The following is an 8,818-nucleotide window of genomic DNA, read 5'->3' as shown; positions in this document are numbered from 1 at the left end:
GGGTTTGTATTTAAAGAAAAACAACAACAAACAAACCTAAATTAAAAAAAAAAAAAAACAACTAACTTTTCCTTCCTCTTTTATTTGATGTCACCATGAACAAAACTGAAGAAAACTGCAGTCTGCACAAATAGCACAGCACTAAATAGATACACTTTGGTAGTATTTATATTTTGTAGCTCATAAGCAGAATGGTAAAACTATTGCTAATACTAATCTATTACTACAGGAAAAAAAGGTTTAGAAAACTTCATCCTCTGCCAACAGGCATATAGGTTATATGAGCACGGTTCTGGAGACTGTTAATGTGTAACTCATTAAGGTGGTTGCCATCTGGATAGCCTAAGTATGGAAGAGAAGCAAGGTGTGAGGGCATCTGTCCTTTCACCTATATTGTACACTCTAATAAAGGACCTGATCTCCTTCTTTAGATGGCATTTAATTTGGGGGTAAAATAATAGAATTTCTTATTTTTAATCCCCAGTGATAGCACACACAAAATGTTCGCTGATATAAACAATGTACATGTAGGTCAGCTAGGGTTTGGGGAATAGCAGTTCAGTCAAGCAAAGCATTGGAACATATGCCTAATTCTAAGTGTAATTGACTAAAGTGGTTAAAATTGAGCACCTGCTTAAGTGCTTTCATGGCCTGATGCCTAATGAAAAATTAATCACAAATGGCAGAGGGCCATTATACCAAGGAGGCCTTATTTATACTGAATTAAATTATATAATAATTAAGGTATATTTAGTCAGCCTCAGTAGTGAGTCTGCCTGTGTTCTTGTCTGAATCAGCACATTTTCAGGGTGCTAAGCCCACAGTGAAATGTTTCCGTTTGTAATTAACCTTGCAAGTGGTTTTATTTTGTTAATAAACTCGCGAAGTACCTGTGCTGATCGCTGCGATGGCCACACAGCAGCAGCAGACCTGTGAGACTAATCCCCCTGCTTCACTCACACTGCCACAGTGAAAATGGGTTGCAGGAGCAGCAATGTATTAACAAATGAAAAATAGGAATATCCTAAACAGCTAAAAAATGATACAGTAATTATGATCATGGGACTGGTAGCAGACACGTACACTAGGTCGCTTCTTTACCTTGTTTCATCTTTTCTGTTGCTTGACAAAATATGGGAAGTACAGCAATGGTTTTCAAGTCTAATTCATACTGGTTCTCTACGAGCATGGAATTGACAACTGACATATCAGACTATTTTCAAGTTTGGTCTCCCTGTTGCTCAGCTGAAAATGTGGATTTGCGTTTTAGATAAAATCTTTTTTTAAATGTGCATTATGGCAATTATTGCTCCACTAGATTCAGATTCAAATGGAGCTGATTAAACTGGATTCTTAGTGATCAGATCACAAGTAAGGGAGCATAATGTTTTCCATTAATAAATACAAAATAATTTTAATTAGGTCTGAGCATCTTGAAAATAAAATGTTGCACCGCAATTAGATCAAAACAAATTAACGTTCGTCAAATGCCGTTTGGCATTTCCAGCAAAATGGGGACAGTTTTGCTCCATATGAATTTAGATGCATGTAAACACTGTCTGCCAAAGTAAAGACTGATGAGAACTTGTGCGTGTTGTGTATTTTGAACAGTCAACTCATTCATCTCATTCTGGCAGAACATTTAAGTTTAAAAAGAGAATTTGGGCAACAGAAAGTTATTAAAATAAGCTTTCACTGCACTGTAAAAAAAAAAAAAAAAAACCATTTTGCCTAAGGATAATTGTTGATGTTACCATTCTCAAACACTGATCTTCTCAGAAGAGGAAACAATTCAGGACCAGTACCTGCTTGTAGTCACATTCCAACAGTAAACAACATCTTAGGACAGAGTGGCTGCATTTACATAATGAGATACAGGTGCCTCAGGCTCTCTGTACAATAAATCCACCCTGCACAAACAATGATGTGGATCTGATGAACCAGCTGTCAAGAGATGTCCAGCCAGACTCAACAACGATACTGGGGATGGACTGGGCATGGCGGGAGCAGGTGCAGAATACCAATGTGCAGGGTACTGCCTGACTGCTGAAGGGAAAATCCCCAGTTGGACTCAATGGTGATTCGTGGCAGATGAGGCAAATCCAAGAAACACCTGTTAGCTTTGAGGAGAGAAATTGGCACCATAATGCTTCACCAGATGAGTCATCAGAATATAAAGGAAGGAACAGTGTTAAAGGAAAAGAATTAATTTTACTTTCAGATCTGCAAACTACATAGGAATATTTAACATCTCTTGCATCCTATCTAGGGGGACAGTGACTCATTTGGATCAAAATTCTTTCGTAATTCAGCTTCAAGAAAATTACAAAAGCAGCTCCTGGATAAAGAATACATAAAAGACATGTTGAAGGAGACAATGCTCTAAAGGCATTCTCAGCTGTGCATCTTCCCTTATGCAGTGTCAGTCTGTGTATAAATATAACTTATAATAAGGTGCTACCAATGCATTTTTGGTAGCTGGAAGCAAGAAGGACATGGAGTTTAAAGACATCTCTTGCAACCATCGAAGTGACACGCCAGTGTGGGCTACAAAGCCAGCAGTTGCCCAGGTGGAGGCACGAAGGTGATGTCCCTGCATGAGAAAGCAAGAAGGCAGGTTGTAAAGTGAACACAGCCACGAGGTCTGAGATGGGAAGTGTCCTCACAGCAGCTGCTGAGTGGTACAGACTGCAGTACAGCAGGTCTAGAAGGAGTTTTCAATTACTATGTTTTCTTGTCTATAATCACCACATTCCAAGCCCAGGGAAAGCTTGTAGGTCGAAGTACTTAGTGAATCTTATTTCTAACTACCCAAGCAATGTGAACCGTAAACACTAATGCTGGATAAAATAAAAAAATCTTTAAAATGGGCAATAGTTTAAAGCTGTGAGTCAGATTTTAAGTTTCTGATGCAGAAGGAATTTGTTACTTGCAGTTAAAATATTTGCTTCACAAATGGCGATAGCATTCAGACTTTGTTTTACTGGGAAAGTAACACGTATTGCAATTTAGACGTGCAGCTGTGGGGAAAAGAAGCTACTGAACTATTTTAGATCATATCCAGCATGTTTTTAGAGCTTGTAAGTATCACCCAGAATGAAATAGGTCATAAATAAATGGTCTGGGAAACATTTAAGATTGCTTCAAAATCAATTGAGCATGAATGAAAAGCCTTTTGCAACACCTTGCGGTGCTGAGGTGGAATTCCTGTTTTGATTCAAAATAATGATGGTCAACTAGAAAGGCTGCTCATAGAAGTGGGTTCATGGAGACCATCAATGTAGGGGTCAAAACACCTTGAGCTGCTTTTGGCAGAGATCCTGAAAAGGTTAATGAACTAACTATAAATGGAAATCCACATCCAACCTACCACATTTCCCATTTTCTTCTGTAACATCTGTGTTTAGAAAGAACAAGTCCCCATATGCACTAGATACAGAGCTTTTGAGAACCTAGTTTGGGTAACATTATTAGCAGCAAAGGGGGAAATGAGCTTAATAATAATGTCATGTAGGTCATCAAATTGCCTTAGTTTTCAGAACGTTGGCAGAGATCCCCGATAAGAAAAGCTAACATGGATTATTTTAGGAACCCAATGAACTGTGGACAACTTATGTCTGCAGAAATTATGTTATTATGGGATTTAAAACATTAAAGCCTCGAAAAAATTTGATACGCTAAAACAGGATGGACAGAACAGCGTGCACAGGAAGTCGATACCAGGAACACTGCCACCACACAGTTCTCATTACACCACATCTCATCCGATTGTGGAAATTAATCTGGTTCCTAAAGATGGATTATATTTATTTATTATACATTTCTGCAGGAATGCTGTGATAACAATTGTATGTGATAACAACAGACAATTTGTTCCGAATTCATTTTTCCCCAGTGTTAGAACCTCTATTCTTTGGCTCAGTTGGGGTAAAATGAGTGCTCAAATATATGTGATTTTCACATCACCTCATCACGGTGTAATCTTTCAGAAGGAAATGAAATGGCCATATTTACCCAAAGGAAATGAAAAATTATTGAAGGGATACTCCCTACCTCAGGCATTTTCCTCCTCCCCTTGTTAATCCGTGATTCGCCGATGTAGTTTGCCTAAGTCTTTATACACTTCATCTCTCTGCCACTGTCCTCAGCAGGAGCTGCAGTCCCGTGTTCCCTTTATACTCCTCACTCCAACCAATGCCACTACAGGCGTTTCCATTATCCATATAAATGTCTAATCCTTTTCCGAACCCCACTAAGCTTTTGGCTCCACTGAACTCTTCTGGGAATTAATTCCACAGGTTAATTATGCATTTGTGTAAATACTTATTTTCTTTAATGGTTTTAATTTTGCTGCCTTTTGGTTTCATTATAAGTCCCCTGGTTCTTGTATTATAAGAAATGATAAGTGAAAGCACCAGATTTACTTTCTGCATAGGCAATTCATTATTTGTATAGCTCCATCGTGTGCCCTCTTTATATCCCCTCTCCACACTAAACCATCCCAGAGTTTTAATTCTTTTCTCACATAGAAGCCATTCAAGCCATTTGCCATAATTAAAACAATTAATTTCAAGAAAAATCCAGATTGTTATACAGAGAATTAGGGAAGGATTGAGGAGTAAAGTTGAAAGAATGACTAAGCTTCCTTCATTTACTGGGATTTTTTGCAATCCTTTTACTGCATACATTTCCGTGCAGAAGCCCTCTGCTCTTTGGCTATCAAGCTAATAATATTTAATTGTTTTAATTTCCCTTTTCCAGATTATTAACATTTTTAGTTTATTAAGTAGGGTTTAAGTTGACAAGAAGTTAAATTCATGATTAACAATAGCACTTAGGTTCTTCCTAAATTTATGAGCCTTCTTTCTTTGTGAGCAGGAAGTTGAGAAGAAGGAAGTAAGCTAAAGATAATAATAAAAATATTCCTTCTCCTCATTAAGCTTTGGAATGCATATAATGCCTAGATAAATAGATGTATAGATGTATAACCCGTAAAGAAAATACAGTTACTTACATTGATATCAAGAAACTGGTGAAATTCTAGGTGAATTTTTTAGCCTGTTTATTCTTTAACAACAACAACATCTAATTAACATTTGAGCAGAAGTGACCTTTTCAAGAATTAGTGTGTATATATATCAGGCAGATGCTAAGATGGTGTGGATGGTGTGGTGCTCTCTGGAGAGATTTAACAAGAAAGAAAATGTTTACGCCTCGTGGTTTGGCAGGATGAGTCCCTCACTAGATTGCAAACCACTGAGGTAGGAAATAAACTACAGTGAGCTCTTCTCTCAAAGAAACTTTTGGGAGCAAACTGAGTTCCTGCAAATGTATTTCACACCTGAATCTCCTCCATGCTTTTGCTGCTATGTTTATGTTATAACTCAGGATTCATCACAGCCAATTCAGTAAGGGTATCACACAATCTGCTCCAGAAGTAGATGGTTCTTCGTTGCTGTTTATTTCTGCTGTCTACTGCAATTAAAAAAAAAAACAAAACGGAGTTACTGCAGCACTGCCCACAGACTGGGGTGTAATAAATGCTAAGCTTTTAACAGCAGTGTATGGGATGTTTTACAAATACTGGTATGCAAACGAGTTGTATATCAGTGGAATATAGCTTCCAGTTGTGCCTGAGAGTTTGGACGGTCCTTACTCTGTGAGATGGTCTTAAAAGATTTGCCAGCATTTTGTCTTCTGTTGGCAGGGCGATTCGCACCCCTACAGACACACGCACAACCAAATACAAGTAGAACACAGGCAGCCACCTGCCATGCTCACAGCACACCATGTGCACATGAATGCACTCAAAAATGAGCACCTAATGGAACTGCACATCACACCACCAGCTTCAAGCATCCAAACCAGCCTTCTCAGGCTCACAGCCTTGAAACTGCTCTGGGGCTCACCTCTGTAAGGCTTGAAACTCAAAAACTGTCATTTTCCTTACTGGTTTCTCTCAATTTCACTAATGGAACCCTCTTTGCAAGTCAGTTGTCAATCCTTTTCCTGCTGTGGTTATGTTTTCCCTTCACTTTCTGCGTTCATGCAAACAGATGTATTTTTGAAGTTACAGTCATGAATCTATTTGATTCTAGGTGTCGTGGAACAGGATTTTGCAAGATTAATGAAAGTGAACAGTGGATTACCAGGAGGAGCAGCAGAGAGGTGAGAGAATACACATCTCCACATGCAGATGGAGGCAGACAACCCAAACCAGAATGTATCCAATTTGCATCTCACACAATTCAGTAAGTAAAAAGCCTCAAAATAAAACAACAGAAAATCCTTTTGTTGATCTTCCTTGATAAATATAATTCAGTAAAATCTAAAGTTGTAGTACAAAGAGTTCCACACTGATTAATTAGTCTGGCAGCCAGGGAAAATCCCAGAAGAACCTTTTGGTGCTTTATTTTTATTGCACTGAAAGGAAGATAAGATGTTACTCTTTAACCCACATCCAAAAGATAAATAATACATGTTTACCAGGCTCAGAACCACCTACTACAATATCCCGCCCCACGCTGAACAGTCAAGCACCCTTTTGAAATGTTCAGCATAAAACAAGAAGTGTGGCTGTGCTCCATAATTCACAACTTTACATCCAGATGCACAGAGACCAGTGGCACCAGAGCATCACTGTAGAGATCAGTCTCATTCGGTAGAGAACAAATCTTAGGGAAGGCATTCAAAGAGGTTGTGAGCCAGTGCATCCTCTCTCCTAAGTGTGTATCATTTTGCTGACCTCTTTAAAATACACAATTTTGGTATAGAAAAAAAAAACAGCAACAACACAATAGCCTCCAAAGGGAAATCTGCATAATTTATGTTGTATCTGTTGTTTTTGTCACTGACGTCAGCTAAGAAATGAAGATCTTGCATTGTATAAAAATAATGGGGCTGAATTGCATGCTGAAATATTGTTCCTCTCCCCCTTTCCCTGACATATTTTTAGAACGTTAGACAATTGAATGAAGTATTGCACATGGCAGAGGAATAATGATGTACCACATGTGCGTTTCATCTCTTCAGGTCAGGCATCATCCTAGTGTGGACATAGGTTCTCCTATCTTCACCCAAGGGGAGGCTGGCACCGCAACTGTGGCAGGAAGAAAACCTGAAAAATCCCATTGTGACATCAGAACTTCATCTTGTGCTTTGCTCACAGAAAACTTTACTCCTGTATGTTTTGATGGCAATAGTGGTTCATGGTTCAGCCTCTCAATTCAAGCTATAATAACCTTCTGGAAAAAGAAGTTTAATATTGCTCTTGCCAAAAATTTAATTGCATCCATTGATGCATCTGAAACAAAATTGTTACCTAATGAATTTTTTCCTTAACAGTTGCTTTATCTTTCCTTCTTCACTAATTTCTCAAGGTTATAGGAGTACAGATCTTATTGCCTTCTATAACAGCATTTGGCTTTCAAATCACCAATTCTGTGGCTCTTCTTTTTGAGCATTGGAGCTCTTGATCTAGGAAGCGATGACACTCTTCTGGTTGGTTCCTCATTTTTTGGTTGAATACTAAATGTTTGAAATGGTTCACACAAACAAAGAGTGATACCCATACCCAAGATTCAATTTGACTGAAGAAAAGGTGACAGCCTACAGCTTCATAGCAGAGAGATCTGTAGGAAGATAGGTATGTTCTTTCTTGGGAAATTAAAACCAAGGAAGTGCAGTAGCCCCGATGGCAGCCGAGGACTGATAAGCAAAGCATTTGGGCATCTCCCAGATATAACAGTCAGCTTGCCTAAAGATAAAACTGCACTTGTTAAATCACATCTTTCTTTCTTAACAAATTGAGTACTGCTGCACAGTGTTGGTCTGCATGCTCTTGTGAATGTGTCTCTAAAATGCTGGTTGTAGCAAATATATTCTCCTTGGTACTATTACACTATATGTTCAGGTTTGACAGTATAATCTGATGTTCAACTTTTTGCAAGCTTAGCGGCCTAGTTTTCAAGAAAGCTTCCTCTTTTTGCCATTACTGATGAAGATAAGAAAACCAATGAATGTACAAAACTGAGATTTCTAAGGAATACAGATGGGTTCATAATGAAGTGAACGGTTAGCAGATGATGTACTTCATCATGAAGGCTTTGAAACCACTGTTACTTGTATATGGATGTTTGAATCATGTTGAGCATTCGAGCAGTGAGACTTACTTCAATCTTGCACTTTGTGAGGTCATACAAGAAATAGCTGAGAACCCGACCTTCCGTGAACCAGTGAACACTAAAGACACTGGTATGACATTTAAGTAGATGAAATATGTCTCTGCTGTAAGCAAGAATTTTCCATTTATCCAGCATATGCTGTCATAATTCTGAAGTGTCAAGGTCTGATCTGGATCATTCTCTGACTGATGACAGATGAGCAATTCCCTCAGCAGCATACAGTACATGGGCACTCTGCAGCTCGCTCTGGCAACACTGTTTGCCATTTACTTTAATGGAATAAAACCCAGGGAGAGCAGCTCTGTGTAAAACAATACAACGGCCAGACAACAAACCTTAAAATAACAATGTCATTTCCACCAAGAGTGGTGTCAGGCCACTGGCCTTTTAGAAATAATACCTTGGAGTGCTCCTGTAGATAGGAGGAAACTGCAGAATCATACATGTAGTCTGCCAGATTTATACATAACTTTATTACATTTCTGTTTGAAAAAATATAACTGCTCTTACTAGCATTGGCCAGATCATGTAATGCAGTATGGGAACTGCTAAGTCATGAATTGAACCAATGATTGAGCACCTGGTGAAGGGTGCACAGGTGAAAGCAATTCACTTGTGTGACTGGAAGAGGTAGA

The 8,818-nt window shown here is 38.6% G+C and overlaps 1 long non-coding RNA gene across 1 annotated transcript; it reads right to left on the bottom strand.

Moving 5' to 3' along the window:
• Positions 1 to 5,045: 5,045 nt before the first annotated feature.
• LOC116235517 (uncharacterized) lies at positions 5,046 to 7,126 on the bottom strand. The gene is made up of 2 exons (XR_004168376.2): positions 7,009 to 7,126; positions 5,046 to 5,475 (listed from the first exon to the last, which is right to left on the bottom strand). It is a non-coding gene; the product is annotated as an uncharacterized LOC116235517 (long non-coding RNA).
• Positions 7,127 to 8,818: the final 1,692 nt, after the last annotated feature.

This window comes from Phasianus colchicus, chromosome 10 (assembly GCF_987193195.1).
Source record: "Phasianus colchicus chromosome 10, bPhaCol1.hap1.1, whole genome shotgun sequence".
Taxonomy (NCBI): Eukaryota; Metazoa; Chordata; class Aves; order Galliformes; family Phasianidae; genus Phasianus; species Phasianus colchicus.
Note: the sequence above shows the minus strand (reverse complement) of the source record. Positions and strands in the feature narration are given on the sequence as shown.